Source organism: Cebus imitator, unplaced genomic scaffold (genome assembly GCF_001604975.1).
Source record: "Cebus imitator isolate Cc_AM_T3 unplaced genomic scaffold, Cebus_imitator-1.0 Scaffold0, whole genome shotgun sequence".
NCBI classification, from domain to species: Eukaryota; Metazoa; Chordata; class Mammalia; order Primates; family Cebidae; genus Cebus; species Cebus imitator.
The window spans coordinates 17911364-17934248 of NW_016107315.1; the positions used below are offsets into that span (position 1 = coordinate 17911364).

At 42.4% G+C, this 22885-nt stretch overlaps 1 protein-coding gene across 5 annotated transcripts in view; it reads left to right on the top strand.

Moving 5' to 3' along the window:
* Window positions 1-22327: 22327 nt before the first annotated feature.
* The window catches only part of KIRREL3 (kirre like nephrin family adhesion molecule 3), a 563974-nt gene continuing 563416 nt past the window's right edge, over window positions 22328-22885 (top strand). For 2 of the 5 annotated variants that reach the window (XM_037736196.1, XM_037736201.1), the window contains exon 1: window positions 22328-22741. The gene's annotated coding sequence lies outside the window, so the exon portion shown is untranslated. The remainder of the gene's footprint in view (window positions 22742-22885) is intronic. The other 3 variants (XM_037736200.1, XM_017525128.2, XM_017525205.2) reach the window with 3 other exon arrangements.

The window sequence follows — 22885 nt, forward strand, 5'->3', positions numbered from 1 at the left end:
TTTGCCCTTTCGTTTTATTCTCATTAACATCATTCTAAGCGATGATCCAATTACCTCATACCAAGATCACTGCAATGACCTCCAAACCATTCTCCTGCTTCCCTCTGAATTCAATTGCATTCTGCCAGTGTCCTGGAAACGTCCTTCCCATGTCCAAATGTCCCGTGTTCAGTAGCTCCTTCTGAAAGCCATGTCTGTGATCCCTAACCCATGCTGGTAATAACGCACATTTATTGAGTGCTGTGTGACGAAAGACTTAAAAGGAATTTTCTTATTTAATCTTCATGACAACCCCGTGAAGTAGATACCATAGATGAGGAAACTAAAATTTAGAGGTTAAATGATTTGCCAAAAGCTGATAGGTGACAGAGCCAGAATTTCATCCAAGTGAATTCTTCCTGATTTTATATTTTCTGTGGCAACTGTACTGTACAAAAAGAGCAGAAGAGACCCACCTGGGTTTTGATTTGCTAGCCGTCTTACACACACACACACACACACACACACACACACACACACCACCTTCTGAGACAATCTCCAAATTGTACTTCTCTTTTGGGACCCAGCTCCATTTCAACCCTTTTGGTCTCACAAAAGCCAGAGTTACCACTGGGGTAAATAGATGTCTGTCTTCATGTCCAAAGTTTACTTGCCCCACGTCCTGAATTACCCAGCTCCAGGTACCTGACATAAACTTGACACTGTGGGCAAATAGTGAGAAAGAAAAACATCGACACCCCCATGCTATGAATAGCAAGCAGGTCCCTTCATCTCTGAATTAACAGGCTTTCAAAGTAATACAAGTGGATGCAGTGCGAGGCATTGCTTTTCAACTTTTTAATGGGCACAGGGTTTTTTTCAGCTTCTAATTCTTTGTGCTTACTAAACACTCGTTAACTGTAATAACACAGGTTGATTGCCAGATGTATTGGTATTTCACAGAACAGAGAGCCAGATATGAGTTCTGCCCAGAGAAATCATGGCTTAATGGTACATTTGGTTGAGTAGGACACTTTTGGCTCACTGATCTTTTTTCGGTTGGTAAACTCACTTCTGAAGGCATTGTCCACAGAGAGCAGGAAAAAAAATATAGATGGTAAAATAAGTGGTCTCTTCTGTTCTTTTTGTATAATACAGTTGCCACAGAAAATACCATAAAATTAGGAAGAAATTTAGATATCATCTAGTCCTACCCCTTCATTTCAGGGATGAGAAAACTCAAGCTCTGACAGGTAAGTGACTCAAACAGGATCATATTGATGAGTGGCAGATCCAGAATCAGAACCTAGGACTTTGAGTCCCAGTGCAGCTTTTAAATCCTGACTCTGCCTAGTAGAGTTAACAAGTTACATACTCTTTCTGTTAGTTTTCTTAGCTCTGCAATGAAGGTAATAGTAATGATCACACCCATTTTAAAGGATTGTTATGAGAATCCAGTAAAGCCAAATGAAACAAGTAGTGAGCAAGCATCAGCACATAACAGGTGCTCAAGAGATGTTCATTTATTCCCTCAATGGTTAAGTCAGCTGACGTCCAAGAAGAATCGAGAAAACACATATTGTAGGAAGATAACGTAAATGTTGAACATACCACACAAACTCTCTGAAAGTCTAGGAGAACCTTCAATTGAGAGTGGGGAAAAGTGAGGCAGCAGGGAAAGGGAAGGTGTTGAATGGTGAAGGTGTCTCAATTGTTTGTTTTTGAAAGGAAGAGGTGTATGTCAGCTGGGTGACTCATGAAACACTAATTAAATTTCTTATTCTTGTTATCCCTACAAAACAAACAAACCACTTTTAGCAAAGCTAAGCTTTATGTAGACCCAAGGAAAAAAATTGCCTGAGTCTCACATTAATTGCTTTTAAAAAATAGTTTTAAGTTTTGGATTTCTCAAGCTGTTATGTGAGTGTTAGAGCCAAGTCATAAGGCAGGTGGTGACTTCTAATCTAGGGTGCAGACAGGCAGAGCTGAAGGGAGTTGCTCCGGGACCTTCCCCACTATTGTTAAGTTAGGGTCTCAGGCCCCATGCTGTAACTCTCTTTAGCATAGGGTGGGCACAGTGCCTGATCCTGGCTAGGCTGCTACATTCCAACCTACCTTTAACTTGCTGGAACCCCTTCAGAAGGCATTTTCTCTTAGTGCCTCTTTTTGCCCTCACTTGTTTGCTCTGGAGAATATGAATACGTGGACAGGAGCTGTGAGTGTTGAGGGTGAATGGTCAGGAGAATACTGATCTTGCAAAATGTTTTGAGTTTTTAAATTATAAAAAACTCATATGCACATGAAAGTACAGAAAATAATTTAGCATGTGCCGACATGACACTCAGATTTAACACATTAACTGTTAGTCCCTATCTGCTTTAGGAAAAAATCTGAAGTAAAAAGTCACAGATAGGCCAGGCGCTGTGGCTCACGCCTGTAATCCCAACACTTGGAGAGGCCGAGGCAGGCAAATCACAAGGTCAGGAGTTCAACACCAGCCTGGCCAATATGGTGAAACCCAGTCGTCTCTACTAAATATACAAAAATCAGCAGGGTTTGGTGTTGCACATCTGTAGTCCCAGCTACTTGGGAGACTGAGGCAGGAGAATCACTTGAACCTGGGGGGCGGAGGTTGCAGGGATCCGAGATTGCACCACTGCACTCCAGCCTGGCCAACAGAGTTAGACTCTGTCTCAAAAAAAAAAAAAATAAAGTAGAACTTCCCACTTCCCTCTTATCATTTCTTTTGCTCCCTCGTCAAAGGTAATCATTGCCTTGAAGGTAAATTTTCTTTATATTTATGATTATGTTTTTACTACTTACGTATTCACAAACAATATATAGTATCAATTGGTTCCTAAATAATTTTTAAGAACACATTGTTTTTTGTAACTTGCCCTTTTCACTCAACATGTTTTTGAGGTGTATCTATATGGATGCAGTTAAATCTGTTAATTTTAACTACTAGAAAATATTTCTTTATATGAATAGACTATACTTTACCCATTATCTTATTGATAGACTTTAGCTTGCTTCCAATTTTGTGTGTGTGTGTGATTACTAAGAAGACTACAATGAATATCTTTGATCATATCTGTTTGTGTACAAAAACAAAGATTTTCTCTAGGATATACATCCAGAAGTCGATTCCTGGAAGGTAGGGTGTGTACATCTTCAGCTTTACTAGATACTGACAACTTGTTCTCCAAAGAGGCTGAATTAGTTTATAGTCCTTTCCCTAGTTTATGACAATTCCTCCTCAATGCTTGATATTACAAGATTTTAAACTTTTTTCCTAATTAGATAATTGTAAAAATTACCTCTCTTTTTTACTAAGAAGTATGCACATGTAAAAATAATTATGAGCTATTTGAACTTCCTTGTCTGTAGATTTCTTGTTCATGTTTTTTGTCAATTTTACACTTATATTTAAAAATGCATTCGTAGACAAATAATTTTGATATTCTGGAAAGGATTCCTAATTAACTATGTAGTATTGATTTCCATGTTCCTGAACTTTTGATTATTTGGACTCAAATGTGAGAGCAGCTATGGATTTGCTCTCATGTTGAGCACTGCACAGGTGCAGTCTGTGTTGGGCAACCACGGGAGATCTCTAAAACAATTTGGCAGAGTGGTTAGAGCGCGGGAGTAGGGCACAGAAACCGTGATTTCCAATCTTGATTTGATCACTGATTATCAGAGAGTTCTTAGGAGTCTTTTTCCTCATCTGTAAAATCACAACATTAATACTAGCTTCCAGGGATTTTGTGAGAAGTAAATCAGAGATATAAAATCACCTTGCAAAGTGCTATACAAATGCCAGCCATTATGAGCAGCAGCAACCCTAATACAAGTTTATCACAGTAGTTTGCTCAGACTGCCGTGACAAAATGCCACAAACTGGGTGACTTAAGCAACAGAAATGTATTTTCTCAGCTCTGGAAGCTTGAAGTCCAATACCAGGTGCCAGCGTGGTGGGTTCTAGCAAAAGCTCTCTTCCTGCTTGCAAGTGGTCCTCCGGCTCCTCACTGTGTGTTCACGTGACCTCCTCCTTGGTGCAAACTGAGAGAGTGAGAGCTCTGGTGTCTCTTCCTCTTCTAATAGCACCAGTCCTATTGGGTCAGGCTTCCACCGTTGTGATGTCATGTAACTCTCATGTAACTTTGATCACCTTCTCACTGGCCCTATCTCCAAATCCAGCCACATTGGGGGTTACGGCTCTAACATAGAAATGCTTGGGGAGACACGGTTCAGTTTTCATAGTAGCCATGGTAGATGGTTGCCTATTCATTTGTTTCCCAATAGACTTAAGCTTCTTAATCTCAGATTCTTTCATCAGGGCTTGGAGACCTAGATACAAACACCACTAATTTTGTGAAGAAGTTATCACTGGCTTACTCCCTTCAAATCATTATTATTATCAAATCAAGGCCTGACCATTTCTCCAACTATTATACAGAAGGAAAAAACCCTGATTGTTGGCCATTACCCCAGGCGGTGTCAGCTTAAACCTGATTGTGTAAAGAGACACATCAGCACTGTCTTGTAGCACTTTCTGTGCTGATATCCACGGCCTATAAAATGGTCTATGAAATCTGCACTGTCTAACGCAGTAGCCGTTAGCCACATTCGGCTGTTAAGCACTTGACATAGGACCACTGTGACTGAGGAATTGTATTTTTTATTTTATTTAATTTCAGTGAATTTCAACTTAAATAGCCACATATGGGTAGTAACTACAGCATCGGGTGATGCAGGTCTAGATTATTTGTAATTCCCAATCATGAAGTGACTCCTTCAGCCACTGACTTCTCCCTTTCATGGTGTGGTCTTAGATTCCAGACTCTGTGCAAGATGGTGGCTGGTGTCTTCCTATTATATAACAGGGACATGTGATGACAAAAAAAGAGAAAGAATGGAAGTTTGGAGCTCACATCAGAATTGTCAATCAGTGGATAGGTGTGAATAGACTGAGAATTGGGAAGTCAGAGAATGGCCTTAAGGAGTAATATAAAGTAAGGAAGGAAAAAATGCTATGGAAATCATCCCATAGAACGTGCAGCACTAGCATATGCTCCAAAGGTCAAGCATTTGGAAAACATCAAGTTTTTACCTTTTCCATTTCTCTTTTACTTTTAGGAAATCTGTGAACTAATCCTTAAAGATAGAGGGTTTCCAGATTCATGATGTAGCGGTCCGCACACTCTGAACTAAAACTCAGCGTGCCTGAAATGAGAAGAGAAAAAAAAGCAGTCCCTTGTTACTTCAAAAGATTTCAGCTTTTAAAATGATTTTTCCTGGGTCCCAAATAGGAACAGCTCACAGAAATGGATCACAAAGCCTAGGCAATCCAATCACAGTCGGTTGGTAAGACTTGCTATCCCAGGCTTTCATTCTGCCCCAAAATTGCATTAGGACATGCCAACGAAGGTTCACAAATGCAAATTCCCAGAGCATCTGAAACCAAGAACAACCCATTCAAATGAGCAAGGTCCCCTAGACTCACTGATGAGATAAAGCAATATCAAAACTATTTATGGAAGCCATGATTCTGAATTGTTTGTCAAAGCAAAAGACAGAGTGGTCCAAATCTGCTCTGGAAAAGCAAGTTGTAAAGCACCAGCTTTTTGGTGAGGTGTTCTGAATCCCCTTTTTCCTCACACGGAAGAATATTTAGTGGTATGAGTAAATATTCATAATAGAAAGCAAACTAATTTTTCTTTGACCTTAGACATTGAAAATTTTACATAGGAAAATACTAGGATACATAGATATTTCAGGTAGTTATCTTATTTTCAGTTACTTTCTTAGATAATTTTTTGGGTTTTAAACTTTTCTAAAGTATACATCTACTTATATGACCATATATATATACACACACACACACACACACACACATATATATGTATGCTCAAGATGACTATGTTCTGTTTATATTTTTTGGAAAGTTCATTTTCCACTGAGGTTTTGTCTTTTCTTTTTCATGATACTTCTATAAAAATGCTAGTCTCTTTAGAACTGATTAAAATATGAAGAATAATTGGACTCTTTTTAAATATTTGTTTTTGAATTAACAAAAATTGTATCCATTTAAGGCATACAACAGGATGTTTTGAAATATATTTCCATTGTGGAATGACTCAATTAAGCTAATTAACACATGCATTAACTATCTTACATATTATCATTTTTTGTGGTGAGAATGGTTAAAATCAATTCTCTTGGCAGTTTTTAAGTGTACAATGCACTATTATTAACCATAGTCACAAGGTGTTCAGAATCTCGAGAGCTACTTCTCCAAATGCTCAGCCTACATTGTCATCCACTGTCTCCTCTTTCTGGCTCATGTCTGCCACTCACACACTAGCAAATTGCATTTACTATATTTGTGATTGAGCAAACGCCTTTGTGTGTCTGACAACATAGGCATTCAAATTACAAAAACTGTCTATTGTGCTCAGATCAATAGACCAAACCCACATTTACTTTTTAGCCCAGAAAAAGCTTTCCATTTTCCCCGCAATGGCCTTTAATATCTGTGCCAATAACCATCAAGCCAGGATTACTAAATGTCCCAGAGCTTGAGCAGGAAGGTGGGACAGGGCCACGGGACTCTGGTACATCTTCATCTAACTCGTCAGAATTTTAAAGTTTACAGAGGAAATCTCCCCCTCCAAAATATGCACTCCTCAATTCAGCCACTCGTCCACTTCCTCCTTTCCTCTGAACGCACGGCTAGGGGCAGCGCGTGCCCTTGCCTTGTGTCTGGCACTTCACCAAGCCTTTCTAAGGCAGTGCCAGGATCCAGATTACCACCGTGACACAATCTGGGCCCGTATCAGAGAGGAACAAAGGCCACAGGGATCCAGAAGACTTTTCCAAAGCCTTGTTCTAACCCTATTACTCACTCAGTGGGCCCAATTGCCTTTGTTATTTCTTACCATGCATCCCGGCTTCTGGTCTGAGGAACAAGCAAAGTTTGCAGAGTGGTTTACAGTTAGCACTTTCCTAAGAATCCATTCCAGTGGCCACGCCCCACTCCATTACTCCGGGCCTGGACAAACCACTCTCTCTCCCAGACTCTGGTTTTTGTCCATTTTGGGGGGATCATAACATACCCCATATGGGTATTGGGATATTTGAAAGAGATAACAATTGTGTCCTTAAAAGGGCCACTGTGGACAGGTGCTGTGGCTTACATCTGTAATCCCAGCAGTTTGGACAGTGAAGGCGGGTAGATCACTTGAGGTCAGGAGTTCAAGACCAGTCTGGCCAGCATGGTAAAACCTTATCTCTACTAAAAATACAAAAATGATCTAGCTGTGGTGGCTCATGCCTGTAATCCCAGCAGTTTGGGAGGCAGAGGCTGGTGGATTGCTTGAGGTCAGGAGTTCAAGACCAACCTAGCCAACATACTGAAACCCGGTCTGTACTAAAAATACAAAAATTAGCCAGGTGTGGTGGCAGGTACCTGTAATCCCAACTATTTGGGAGGCTGGGGCAGGAGAATTGCTTGAACACGGGAGGCAGAGGTTGCAGTAAGCCAAGACTGCGCCACTGCACTCCAGCTTGGGCAACAGAGAGAGATTCCTTCTCAAAAAGAATAAAATTAAAAAAAAAAAAAAGACCACTGGAGTCATGAGTGTGTGCTGAATTTAAATTCCTGTCTCTATTAAAACTTACAGCAAGGAGGGAGGTAGAACTGTTTTCTCACCACCTCATCTCTCACCTCGTCTCAATAACAACAAATTATAACAGGCTTAACACTATCCGTGGCTGCACTGGGGCATGTCTTGCCCTTACAGATTTGAAAAGAAAAGGAAGAAGGGAAAGTCTCAGTTGGGCTGTAAAACACTTGGGCAGAGAAGAGCTCAAGGCAGTGTTGTGTCTCAGTTCGTCCCAGCCTGCACACCTTCCGCATTCCTTCCTTCCCAGATTCCCCGAATAAATTGCTTTAGGAATTCACCTGCTCGACAGTGCGGCCCCTCAGAAGCGCCAGCCTTGTAGGGTCCAATGCCCCTTGCATGGTCCACAATGATTCCTTAATCTTTCGCTAAAATCCCAGGTGTCCCGTCTTCGCCACAAATTTGCGGACCCGCAAATTTGCCTCCAGGTTTTGCCATCTCCTTCTTGCAGGTGTCGTCGCCAACAAGCAAAGACAGCTGCGGAAGACGGGAGGGACTAGGCTCTTCTTTCAAAAATGCATGTCACGGTGGAGGTAAGCAGCTGAAGCATTTTTTCTTTGGAAGATACAGCACTTGTCCCTCCCCACCTTCCATCTTCACACGCTTTGGGGTAACCGACCGATATGACTCACTTGTTCATTCTTCCTGGAGCTTCCTAAGACTAGGCAGGGCCTATCAGTCAAAATGCTAGAAACCTTGCAGTGCTGAGCAGGACTGTGTCCAGCTACTGGTGAGAAACAGGAAGAGACTCTCGAAGGAGCCCAGCGAGGGAAGGCTCCCGCTGTGCAGGAAACCGTCAAGAAAACCGGGACACAGATCATCAGAATAAGAGAACACCAGATAAAGAAAGATATTCTGAAAGGAAAGACAGTGTGTTTGGGGGTAGAATTTGCTTTGAGTTATCATTGCACATGGAAGATTTAGAAGAAATGTCTTTCCCAAAGGCCTGAATTTGAAATATCAGATTCAAATGCATAAAAAACAGGGAATGTGGAGAAATCAAGCAGCATAAAATCATGGATTTTACAAAAAAACAAACAAAAAAATACTGATCGGATTGTCTTCTTAGATTTTTAAAAATTAGACAAAAATTGAAAGTAACTTTGTTGTTCTGAAAAAGTCTGGCCACCAGGGATAATTTTCAAGCCCGTCTAAAGGACCAGAAGTTCAGTCTCTTGTGTATACTTACCCCAGTTGTTACCTACAGCATGTAGGCAAGGCCCCTGCCCAATCTCAGTGCTGCAAGTAGGAGAGAGCTATTTTTCCCTACGCATATGTTGATATGCAGAAAGGAGGACAGCACTACTCAGTGCAAGCTGTCCTATTGAAGCCTTGTTTCCTGTCAATCTTCCTTTTTTTTTTTTTCCATGAAGCTTTAATTTTTTGCCACAGTGCTTTCTTCATTTTAGTTTCCTGCAAACCTCAGGAAATAGACTGAAATTAATATCGTCAGATGCTTCCGAAAGTGCTGGCTTGGCGGCATTGCAGAACGCTTTCGGATGCCATTTTGGGATCAAAATATACCAGTTATGCACCATTGTTTATAAGAGAGATCTGGGAAAGGAATTGTGTCTGAGATTGGACTGAATTGAAATGTAGGTTAAAAAAAAAAAAAACAGGAATAGAGACCTGAAGTCTCAGAACAGGCAAAGTTGGCAGGTAAGCAAACTGAAAGAGCAAGCTTAGGAAAAAACACCATCATGGGTCACAGTGGCCTTGCAACACCTCATCAGTGTGGGAAACTGAGGCTGGGCAACTTTGCTGTTTTTTTCCATCTAAACTTTGATGATTTGAGTAAGACATTCCTTCCCTAGCGCCTCCAGACCTTACTCCAGAGAGAAACATGACATGTCAAGTGACATAAAAAGAGGTAAAGAGATCATTTGTTGGAGCATGCACTCTGGAACTATTAATGTGTTGGAGGAGGGAGCTCCCAAACCCCAGGTTTTCTCATGTCTCACAGGCCTCGAGGAGCACCGGGTCAGGGGTGAGGCTGGCTTAATTCCTAGTGCCAGCTCTGCCCCCGGCTCGCCTTCACACTTTGAGCAGATCCCTGCCCCTTCGGATGGCAGTTTCTCCGTCAGGTTAATGGGGAGAGATGACACATGCCTCCCTTCTTCACTGTGCAAGGGCATTGCAATGAAAAACTTGTAGCAACTATACAAACATGCTTGGAGTTCTTGAGGGGAAAGTGTTAACATGAATTCAAGTTATTTTTATTGTCATTGGCTTCTACGCCTATGGCTTCCTAAGAGTGTTAAATAAAGCTACTTACAAATTCTACATCTCCAAAAATCTATTCAAAACCTTTGTAATACTGAAGAATACTCAGTCTTTTTATATTCTTTGTATGTTATTCACTTTTTGGGTCAGTCAGCTACAACTTCTCTACACAGCCCAGCCCCCATCCAGTCAATCTGGGAGACCCAGTGATTTCACAGCTAACTCCTTTTGCTGCATTTCTACACCCCTGATTCGAGATCCCACCACCTTCTGCCAATCCAAGTGTAATAACCACATCACGCTTTCCTGCTCTGAGCTCTCACCTCCGCAGGCAGCCTCCAAATTTCCACCTACCATCTTCCTAATATGTTGCCCCAGTCAGGAAACCATGGAGCTGGATGATCCTTCAGAGAATTTTTAAGAAAATCCATATTTCCTAAATGAGGATGCAGTTCCCAGAAAACCTAAGTGAATCACCTTGAATTGCCTAGCTATCATGGGACGGAGCTGAACTCAAAGCAACCGAATCACCTAACACTGGGTCTTTACTTATTACGTCTAGGGATAGAGCTGAACTAGAGGTGAAGCCCTGGGCACCAGGTCTACACTATGACTTCTCAGGCTTCAGTGGTTCCCTTACCCTATAGCATAAACTCAAGCACTCAAGCACTGAACTAGTGTATGCAGCTTCATTATAGCAGAAGAAATATGGCTACAAAGGCTGGAAAAATTGGGCTTTACTTTTCTCACCTAAGAATTCTGAAGGTAGGCCTTTTGGGATGGATACTGCTGTTACAGGACATCATCAGGAATTAGGATTTTTCTCGTCCCTTTCCTGCCCTCCCTATCACTAACCTTTGCTTCAAGGTCACAGTATGTCTGCTGTACCTCTATGCCTTGGATTTGCATTCTGGATAGGAAGATGGGAAGAGGAACGAAGAACAAAGGGCATGGGCTAGCTGAGTCCATTTTTATCAGTCATACTACAGCTTTCCCAGAAACCCTATCTAGTAGATGCCTGCGTACAGGTTGTAGGTAAGAACTGGGTCACATCATGCTCCTATACCTACCTGCAAGGGTAGCTGGGGAAGTTCATCATGTTTAAATGAACATGAAGCCACTCTAAAAAAACAAGAATGGTGCTCTGTTAGTAAGAATGAAGAAGGGAATGAATATTGAATAGGAAACTGCAATCTCGGTCCCAAATACCTTACTGTTGATATTCAGTATCTTATGGTTCAACCCCAGTAGACTTTTCCAGTCCATATCTCATCCACACTCACTCACTCTGTACCCCAGCCATTGCAGGGCCATCCACACCCTCCCACACATGCACTGTGCCTCTCCACCTTTTTGTTTCTGCCCACCTCTTTGCCCCCACTTCTTTAAGACCCAACTAAAATATCACTCTAATTTTCTTAATATGACAGTCAAGAGTAACTTCCCATTTTTTTATTCTCCCATAATACACTGTATTTATCTGCATTAGAACACTAATCACATCTCAGTTTAAATTATAATTTGCTTTCCACATATCTGCCTCAGTCAGCAGAATATAAACTTCAGAAAAGCAAGGAGCATATCTTGCTTATATCCAGGACAAAGTCTAAAATTCTGTGCCCCACAGTATATGTCCAAGTATTTATAATTTAAATTATTTTTTTCAATTTGCTTGCATGGTGAATAATGAATCAAAACTCACAGCTCATAAAATGGTGTGAATAAAGACTGAGACCTCCCATCTCCCTGGAATAGTCTATTGGTGCCCTCCTAGAGGCAGGGGGATGAACTCTGGAATTCTCTCCCAGCCCATGGAGTCTATGATGGTGTCAACACCCAAAATACCAGGACTCTGCAAGTTCAGTGACTGGTACTTTACTCTCCATCCTTTAAGCCCTAAGGACATGAAGGCAACATGGACAACAGTTTCTTTGCTCTTTTGATTTAATTCTGAGCCTAATGAAGCTCTGCCAAGGTCTCCTTTCCTGATCTGTTTTCATCTCTAGTCTGAATCTCTATTAGGCTGAAATGATGGCTATTCTCTGTATACACCTCCACTGTCACACAAGTACTACCAATGCCAAAATTTATTATCTGATCTTCTCCACTTTGGTCTGTGTCCTGAGGTGCTGATCCTGTGGAATTCACTCCAGATTCCTTTTCTGTCTGACTTCAGCTGGGCTCAGCCATCAGTCACCAAAGGAGATGGGAATGCAGGAGGAGGGAGAGGCAGGAGTATTTCTCCGGCTGCTCCCTTCCTGCTTCAGTGTGGGGTTCTGGCATTGGCTGTATCCTGTCCCTCTAGGACTATAGCTCCTTCCAGGTGCCCTTCCCCAGTGGCCACAGTCTCAACAGGCTCCAATAACACTCATTCTTCCCTCACTACTTCAGGGCTTATGATTGTTCCTTGTCCCTGAGTGACTCGACACCTACTCTAACCCTGCCCACACCTCTATAAAGAGTCATCTTATGAAATGTAATTCAGAATCTCATCTGAGCACACCTTATTTTACTCTAAGAATCAGACTGACATGGCCACCAAGGCTTTTGCTCCAGACCTGCGTTAAACTCTTCCACATGATGAGTGGCTCCATAAGCATACTCCCTATGACGGTTTCCAGAGAAGCCCTGAGTAGTGATTTTCTTGTGTTCTCCCAGGACTGAGTGAATCGTCATCAAAGACTTTATTGTTCCTACAACTGCATCAAAATGTCTTGTACATTTGAGAACCTTCTCCGATTCAAAAATAACAGTTCTCCAGTATAATTTTATCACTTATGTTTTGGAAGATGGGAAGGGGAATAGCAGATAAGGACCCAGTGGATGGCAAGGTGTCTGATTCATTGTGTCTGAAACCAAATAAAGTATGCTTCCTCAAAGACCATCTCACTCCAGAGTGGAATAATTTGAGTATGGAGAGGTTACCTAATATACATCAGATGATCATACCATAAATACAGAATAAACTGTTTTCTGCCTTGTTTGTGTGCACCTGGAACCTACAACCTCTTCATAAGAAGAGCACCTTAAAACTCCTTCCTTCCTTATTCCCTTCCCTTCCTCCCTTCCTTCCTTCCCTTCTTCCTTCCTTCTTTCCTGCCTTCCTTCCTTCCTCCCTTCCTTCCTTCATTCCTTCCTCTTTCCTTCCTCCATCTCTCCCTCCTGCCTCCCCTCATTCCATCCCTCCCTCCTTCCTCCTCTCCTTCCTCCCTTTCTTCCATTCTTTGGTCAGTCAAGGGGCAGTAATGGACAGCATACCATTAAAGCACTCACACATTTTCTCATGTAGACAATGACCAACAAATGTGAGCTTGATCATGATTAGTTTGAGGTCAGGATTGCCTTACTCCCTGAGACAAGCTAATCATTGTTTACCTAAAAGTTTCAAGAATTAATGCTTGTTTTGTTTGCATTCCCTTTATTTGGGTGAGGCTGGAGATTCACCGTGGCTCATATTATTATCTGCACCCTCACCTTTTCCCTTCTGCCCCCTTTCCCTGACCTGAACAGCAATTACTGCTTTATTGGGAGGCTGGATCAGATGTGGATGGATGAAAGAAGCAAGTATACCCTCGGAAAGCAGAGTACAAAAGGAAATGAAGACTTCAATTTCTGTTTCCTTCAGGCACATTTAAGCAGACTATCATTAGAAAAACCTGTGAGATATGCTAAATTTGAAGAGGATGTAATTACAGAACAATACATACTATGTGTGATCCTATTTATGCATATGCATATAGAAACTCCTTCTTATATATGAATCTCAATACATAACAAAAGACCAGGAATGTCCACACCGAACTGCTGGTAGTGGTTACCCCTGGGAGTGGATTTGGAATGAGGGTGAGTGAAAGAAGGTGTTCACATTTTACTCAATACGCTTTTATAATAGTTGACTTTTTTAAAAATGAGATTGCCTTTTTTAGTTTTTGCTTACATAAGTAATATATGAATCCCATCACCAGTAGTGAATTTTTAAACTATTTTTTAAGTATTTTCTTTCCCTTACATTCTAAAAGAAAGAACCAAATTATTCAAAAAGAAAGTTTTAAAAATTAAGATTTCTTCATTGGAAACACATCCTCTGTCATTTTGGGGCGTCATTATGCTTCCTGATCATGAGTTAAAATAGATAGTAATGAATCATCTTCCATAGCAAGTTTGACTCAGTCAAGTAAAAATGGTTCAAAGGAAATCAAAATTAGGAATTAATCTCCTCTATTGCCACAATGATGCTTCTGCCATGGGGTTTTAGTACTTGTGTTCTGGAAGGTGGAACATGAAATGGAGAACCAGGGGCAGTGGTTATCGGGGTCTCTAATTTAACTGGGACTAATGTCAGATTTGAATCCTGTTTCTTTCTGCTCTGAGGCCCTTGATAAAATTCTTCTGTCCAAACCCAGAAAATGCTTCCTTTTCAGAATATCTGTGTCACTGGATCACTTTTAGTTTCCCTGAAAAGCTTATAGTGTTGTGCTTTCTATCTCACCGGACCATAACAGATCTTTTCAGGACAGAATGTATATCTTTTTCATCTCTGAGTTGCAAGTTCCTATATATAGTGCCTTACACAAAGTGGGTGCTCGATAAATATTTGTAGCATGAACATTCAAATGAATCAATAAATGGCTGCCTGAATCCAACAACCAATGCCTGTCTTGTGTCTTCAGCTGGGTTGGAAGTTACTTGAGGTCAAAGGACTATACGTCTTAAAGCTTCCACATGCTCCACAGTGCCTTGAGAAAATACGAATTCAACAAATGTTTGTTGATCAATTCCCCTATTTTAACAGATGATAAAACATATTCACAGAGATTTATATTTTGATTTGTTTACCAGCCTACTGACAAGCAAGCCGGGGAGAGAAGCATTCTTTCCCTCATTTTGTAGATAATTCAAATTCAAATGAGGTACAGAGAGGTAAAACATTTGATGAATGAAGAGAAGGGAGATTCACCTTCTGACCATTTCAGGTTACTCTCTGGGGACTTTTCTGGTTCCCTCAAGAGCTCTGTATTTTCTGACTGTGTGCCTTTTCCTCTTCCTTGGGGAGCAGGCCAAAACTCAGTAGAGGGTCCATTGCTAGATGATCTCTGAATTTCAGGTAGTTAAAGTGGAAAGTGGCAGTTCTTAATTAGGAAGTAATAGCATAATTATTTGAAAGTGCCTTGTAATTACATGCCTCCTCCCCAAGCTCCCTAGCTGCCTTGACTGGGATCTCAAGTTCCTATCCTCTGCCTGTCCCATGTCAACACAGTGCCTGGACCAGGCATTTACCAGAGATGATTGTATCTTAATGAGGGAGAAACACTCCAATGGATTCTCTCTCAAAAACTCACGACTCATGAGTTATTATTGCTACCACATGAAAAACTCTAGTTCGAATCATCTTTCACACTGGCCAGATCAATGAGATGGGAAGTTGAGTAATAATTGTGAAGCAATTTCACCCAGGTGCCTCTGGAATATTTATCACAAAGAGACTCAGTGGCCTCACTAAACTATCCAAGAATTCCCCTTGCTGTCATATCCATTTCTTCCTTATTTCTAACTTCCTATCCTATGAAAAACGGGCTTTCTGTTGGTTTAGCCTTAAAAGGAAAGAAAACTCACCATCACTGTCCAGCACAGAAAAACATTCTACACTTGTCTTTCTTCTTGAGGTGGAATGTAGCTCCAAACTGACAGCCTCTGAGCAAGCAACATACCCACATATCAGGGCAGATTGCAAAAGCAATCATCAGGGGGAAAGCAAGGAAGCTGTCAGTCAGTAGCATCCATCCTCCATTTTGAAACATGGCTACCTGAATGAACACCTCTTCTCAAGAAAGGAAGGACCAAGGCAGTCATTAATGAAAGCGAGAAACTCAGTTTTACATCTCATTCAAAAGATGGATTCGCTGTCCTCCCCATCCAGGTGGGTGAGTTAGTTTAGTGTGGAATTTGTCTGCCCTCACTGAAAACTCCAGTTAGGCCATGAATTATTCCAAGTAAATTAGCTGTATCGATCCCCTCCCCTTTCTGACACTTTGCAGATATTGCTATCAAATCATGCTCTGTGCAAGTGTCAGTTTTTGCCACAGACATCTAAAGAAGAGAGCAAATATTCTCTTGAGTTTCTCAGAGTATAGTAAGTACTTGTGGAGTATAAGAGGACGTGGGCAGACCAGGGAATGACATAGCCCTGTGATGAGCCTAATTGGCTACCTTGTAATCTCTGCACACTCAGCTTATGAGGAAAAGGTCATGGGTTTACCCCTGGATTCTTCAGGTAAGATTAGGTCAAGGACATAGGTTGCATTTTAACTCTAGCCAATTTTTATACAAATGCAAATGGATCAGAAGGAAGATCAGGCAGAAGAGTATAGATAAAGATACAGAATCTATCACAATTCTAGGGAGACAATCAGATCACACACTCTATGCATAGAAGATAGTGCAATACATTTATAAATGATAAGGAGTCGTCTCGTTCCAAGTGAAGACATGCATTATTTTGGTGGGGTGTCAAGGGGCACTTGCTTCTTGTGGATTCATTTTTCTTCCTCATGTTATGGACTGGATATTTGTTTTCCCCTAAATTATATGTGTTGAAAGCCTAAACCCCAGTGGGATGGTATCTGGAAGTGGCGCCTTTGGGAGGTAAAGAGGTCGTGAGGGTGGAGCCTTACATTAGTGCCCTTATGAGAACAGACAGGAGAGCTCCCTCTTTCTGCTCTCTGCAATGTGAGGATAGAGATGGTCATTTGCAAACCAGGAAACCCTCCCCAGACACTGGATGTGCAGGCACTTTGATCTTGGACTTCCAGCCTCCAGCACACTAAGAAATAAATTTCTGTTGTTTAAGCCACCCAGCTGATAATATTCCATTGTAGCTACCTGAATAGACTTAAGACTGTCAAATTCATCTTTTAATAATGATCAAACTCATTCTTTTTAAAATAGCAAACTCTTAATCCTCCAAAAGAGAGGTTCTTTTTCACTATCATCCAGTTGAACTGTCCTTTTGACCCAAAACTACCATATTAAAGCTGTTGAGTATTCTAAGAATGAATTGTCTAAGGATAAATCAGATATCTAACAAATGTGTATGATAAAGTATTATTTTCATCCATATTAAAGCCCTTATTGCATGTGGAAATACTTAAGGATGAAAGTATTCTGAGTTTGCTTCAGAATAATGCAGTGAGATAGAAGGAAGCAGGGAAATAGATGGAACATTATTGGCCATACCTTGGTTATTGTTGGGGTCGATTCATGGCCCATAGTGGTTCTATTCTCAAATGTAATATGCATCAGAATTATCTAGAAGTTTTGTTAGAAAACAGGTATCTGGGTCCCACCTCAGAGGTTTTGATTCAGGAGGTCCCAGGGTGGTACATAAAAATGTGCAATTCTCAGGGGATGTGCTGCTGCTGGCCCAGGCACTCCTTGTTGGGAACCACTGTATTATGCTACATCCTCTATTTTTATATGATCAAAAAAAAAACAATTTTGTTGTGCCAGTAAGAGCTAACACAACAAAACAAGATGAAGGAGGAGCCTCTGCCTCTGCTTGCTCCCAATCTCAGGCAGACAGCAGTTAAAAAAGACAAAAGAGAGACAGAGACCTCAGAAAAACACTGAACCATCAACTCAATTCAAATTGGACTGAGTGTGGAAAAAATTAATGTTGGCTTCCCTCATTTACTTTGAACCTATGTCTGCATAATTGTTATAGAGTATGACAGCTTCTCAGCTGATTTGGGATTGTGCCGTTAAGAAATATGAATAAGCCAGGTTACTCATTTGTTTGTTGTCGTTTTTTAACGTAGGAGCTAGTGTTAGGCTCTTGTGATTTATACAGATTGATGGCACCACTATCCGTATTTGCCTGAACATGGGTCGGGTTCCAAATGTATAGTCAGAAATCCTTCTCTCCAGCCCTTCAGCTGCATATCCGCAGATGGATATGAGATTTCCTAGATCTAGCTGGATCTAAAGGCATCAGATGATGAAGAAAGAAAAGTTCCAACTTGGGATTAGATGGTCACAAGAAGGACACCAGGAGTTTTTGCTGAATTTTACTTTATTTAAACACCATTAGCAAGCAATTACTATATGCCAGGCATTAGGCTATACACACTCTGAAATAAGCAAAACTAAATTTCAAAAAATGATCCTTGGCCTTGAAAATGTCATATCTAATTTGGAAGATAAACATGTAAATAAATAGTTAGAATACTGACAGTTATATACTAAGAGTTTATAAGAATACTGTGGAAACCTAGATGAATAAGCTATTCATTTTTAACTGAGGGGAGGAAGAATTGAAGTAAACTTCTCATGGATGACTTTCCAGCTGATTCTTCAGCAATAAGTACCAATTTATTAGACAAAAAGACGCATTAAGGGAGAAAGATACACTAGGATGAGGAAACAAGTATTAGGTATGGAAAAGTAACAGCGTCTGCCATCTCTAATCAATAAAGAAGAATTTGGCAAGACTAACGTTCAGGCTGTGAAGGAGGGAACTGGCAATGAGAAAGGAAAGCTATGCTGCTTTGACACTTCCTCTATATCATGATAATAAGTTTATGCTCTATCTTGGTGACTACTATGAAATGAGTTATGTCCCCCTAAAAGTCATAAGTTAAAGCTCTAACCTCCAATGTGACTGTATTTGGAGCTAAGGCTTTCAGGAGGTGATTAAGGTTAAATGTGGTCATAATGGTGGGGTCCTAATCCAGTAGGATTGGTGTCCTCGGGAGAGGAGGATGGAGAGATGCCTCACACTTGCCAGGCCATGTGAGGACACAGCAGGAAGGCGGCCATCCGCAAGCCATGGAGAGAACCCTCACTAGAACTTGGCCACGCTGGCATCCTGATATAGACTCCCAGCCTCCAGAACTGTGAGAAAATGAATTTCTGTTCTTTAAGCCATCAGCCTATAATATTTTGTTATGGCAGTATGAGCAGATTAGGACAGAAACTATCCACATTTTTAAGCAAGGGAGTGATATGACAGAACTGCATTTGGAATGCACGTACATGGTAGAACAGTAGGTTAGGCAGTGGAGAGGGTCTTTGTTAGTCTGTGGACTGGGCAGTGAGTTGAACATGCTGTAAATTCAGATAGAGATGATGAAAATCTGGCCTAGGGCTGAGTAATTTTGAATATTTGGGTAAGAGGCACATGGCTAGGATGGTAATGGAAAAGATTTTTGGGTGTGTACCCAAAGTTTCATATATACATGAACTTATGTAACTTTGTTATATATATAACTTATATCTAATATGCTAATATATATAACTGCATTACATAAAGATGGGAAGGAAAAAGGAATACTGTATGTAATAAACCAGAAGAAAAGTAAAGTTTGTCATCTAAGAAGAAAGCATAAAGGAACTTTGAGTGAGACCTTCCACTCCCTTGGCTGCTATAAAAGTTGACTACTTTATAACATAGGTGGGGGGTGTGGGGGATGGCTCAGGGGAGGGGGCATGAAAAAGAAGAATGGAGAAAAAGAATAAATGCAGTATAATGTCTAAGACTTTGAATATCACAAATGAGTCATGTAACTGGAATTTCACTTTGTCTTTCAATAATTTCCACTTAACTAGCCTATTCATATACACAAAAAGAGCACATGGCATATTCCAAAATGACACAAGACCTGTTCCAAACCTGAAGAGGGAAGCTGAAGCTTGCCTTTGGTGTCATCCACAGAGCTTGGTGGAAGGTCCTAGCCTACGCACCCAGCCAGGAATGACACAAGGCATGGAGCACTGCCATCTCCTTTCATAATATTTCTTATATCTTTTCTTCCCTGTAAATTACACACTCTCCAGGTCTTTGCTGAGATAGATAATGCAGCTCCCATGTGAATTGAATACCCAGTGTCCTGCGTGCATGAGTGTGTCAAGGCTAAGCAGGTCTATTGTTCTTAAACAGTGCTGCTAGAGAATTGTATCCTTGTGCAGAATGATGCTGAAGAGATAAAAATATCTTTCATTTCTTTAGTGCCATGCCTCTTAAAGTGTGTTCCACATTTTGCAAACTATATATAGGCTCAATTCATTACCCATCCTCACAAAATACAGCCAGAGCAGTGGCAGGCACATGCCAGATGTTTGACAATGGTTTAATAACAGAGGGAAGAATAAGTTCAATTGGATTCAGAAAACAGGAAATAGGATGTGGGGCATTAGGTAAAACTTTACCACTCATTCAACAGTATGTAGTGAGAACCAACTGCCAACCTGGGTAAGAGCTGTGGACACGGCTGTGAATAAGAGAGGCACTGTGCCTACCTGCATGGGGCTGCCAAGGTCTCAGAAAAACTACATGATTAGACACATTTTACAGTAAAGTGTGATTCACATTAACACAGAAGAAGCACAAGGCATCTTTGTCCTCATTCCCTTTAAAGGAAGTCTTTCCCAGTTATCCACTCTGGCATCATCATTCCCTTACTTTTATAAAATGTTTGCATTTTGCATCCAACATGGGTTATAGGATGTATGTTGAAGGAAGTCTGTCCTGGAGCCCAGAATCCAGGCTGGACGTGGGGCATGGTCCTGGGGAAAACAAGGAGACAAGGGAAAGACATGAGTTCAGTAAGTTGGGGAAAGACTGAGGGCACTCAGACTGAGCAGAATGAACACGAAGCAGTGCGAGGAAAAATCAGAACCAATGACAGCAGAGAGGCTCACACAGATCTCAGCATTGTTGCTTGCTCTCTTACTTTCTTGAGGATGGTGACCCACCACTCGAAGTAATCTGTCCTAACACTGATGGCATTAAAGAGCACTTCCAAATATCTCCATGATGAAAGGTGTGGCCTCTGGAACACAATGGGATTTGGGCATTCTGAGGTATTCTGGAGACCCACTGGCTCACACCAGTAATTTAATAGATGAAGAAAGGTGTGCCCAGCTTCATTAAGGGGATACAGTGGTTAGCAGTGGCCAGGCCAGCGCCGCATGAAAAGGCTCACCAGACTCCCTCCATGAGGCCTGATCCTCGATGAATCAGGGGGACAGACACCTGCCCTTTGGGAGATTCTTCTAAAGGCTAAATATCTGGTTATCTGAGCCCTTTCCCTCTGCAATGGAAAGACCAACTGCAGGGAACAGGGGTTAAGGTCTTGTAATCCACCTACATGGAAGTAAGCAAGAAATCTGGTTCAGATAAATGAAAAAGAAATAGGCTAGAAGACTGCGACTGCCCAGGTCATAAAGGCTGCCACCCAGCGAGGACCTCTGAAGACCATTTGGTCTCTGAAAATGTACATAGCTTGGAGTCCTTATTAACTTACCTATGACTGGAGAGTCAGGTTACCCTGAACTCCCAGTAGGAGGCTGTTCAAAATGTGTTAAATCCCTGGACAAAAGAGGTTTCACCAGTACTGGCAGGATGTATGAAAAACAAAAAAGAATGTGGTTTCTAATGTATCTCTGCAACAAATACTGTGAAGAGGCATTAAACAGGAAATTCTCTGTACATGATGGCTGCCCATCTCTTAAAAGAGCTGTTCTCTCTCCTTAGTGATAATGATGTCTCATGAACACAGAATAGCTGTGACTGGGAGTCTGGCCAGCATGGGCAGTGGGGAAGATGGAGAAGGTCAGGACAGTGGGGACACTGGGCCAAAGTGGGGGCCCTGGACTGTCGCCTGAGCCTGCAACTTTCCTGCAGAGCCCGAAGCAAGCCAACCTAGAAGGATACATCTCTAATGGAAAGGAAGGGCCCAGACAGATGCCCTCCAGGGCAATTTCTCTGATTTAAATGCCAATGAGATGTTTTATGATTTTCTCCCATATACACACCTGTACATTCCTCTCGCCAACTAGAGGACAAACTTTCCAAGAACAGGAATTCTCATAGTCATTCCACATGTTTTTAAGTATCCAAAACAGGCCTTTGCACAAACTCAGGGAATAACACATGTTACAGACATTGGGCTGACAGCCACGGGGAAGGTCAGGAGAAGGTGGCCGTGAGCTGAGGTCTGCAGTGTGCTTGAACCCAGCCTGCTCAGAGTGCTGAACAGCTGTACCCCTCACTCCTGCACTGGGACCCAGAACCTTGCACTTCACTCTCCTTGCCCCAGATCTCAGAAAACCCTGGGCACAGCTTGCTGCCAGGAGAGCAGGGCTTGGAAGCTGTTGGAGGGAGCCTTGCCCTCCTGTCACTTTTTGGCCAGCCAGCAGCAGAACCTGGTGCCGGCAGGCATCCTTTGCAGACTCCCGCCTCGGCGCAGGTCTGGGCCACCCAGCCCCTGTTCTCCTGCCCGGTGGAGGTGGGGAAAGGGGCCGGGGGCTCACAGGACACAGCACTTGGCACTGGAGGCTTGGGGAGGGGCTGGGGACTGATGAATTCGGCCTCCGGGCTCCACGCCTGGCGAAGAAACGCTGGAGAGGATGCCACCTGCTGGCTTGCACGGTGGGCGCGAGAGACCTGGAGCCTGGATGTGCAGAAAACCAGAATTCGGGCGGTTTTCCAAGTTGCTGGCTTTCGCCTGTCTCTTTAGGGCTGCTGCCTCCACCGACTGTCCCCAGAGAGCCGTGCCCCGCACGCCGACCCCAGACGCGAAGGCTTCCAGCAGGGGCGGCGGCCTCCCTCTTCGCCCCCCTTGCCGCGCACTCCGAGGTCTAGGGACTCTCCGCGCTTCTCCATCAGGTGGAGCCGTCGGCTCCGCGCCGCCTCCCTCCTCCTCCCTCCTCGGGAGCGAAGCGCGCAGGCCGCCTCGCAGCGCCAGGAGGCTAACCGAGCCCCGGGAGGTGGTGAGGCCGCGGGCGGCTGGGCGGAGATGGCGGGGCCGCCGTCGGGGCTGGCGCCAGAGCCCGACCGGCTGTGGGTCCTGCAGGTACTGCTCGCGTTCTCTGCCCCACGTGGTGGCTGCCGAAGATTGCCGTGGGTGTTCCGGCACTCAGGCTTGAGATGCCTCCTGGTCCTTTTAGAGGCAGGCAGCTCATCACTTAACCTAAGCTTTTTTTTTTTTTTTTTTTTT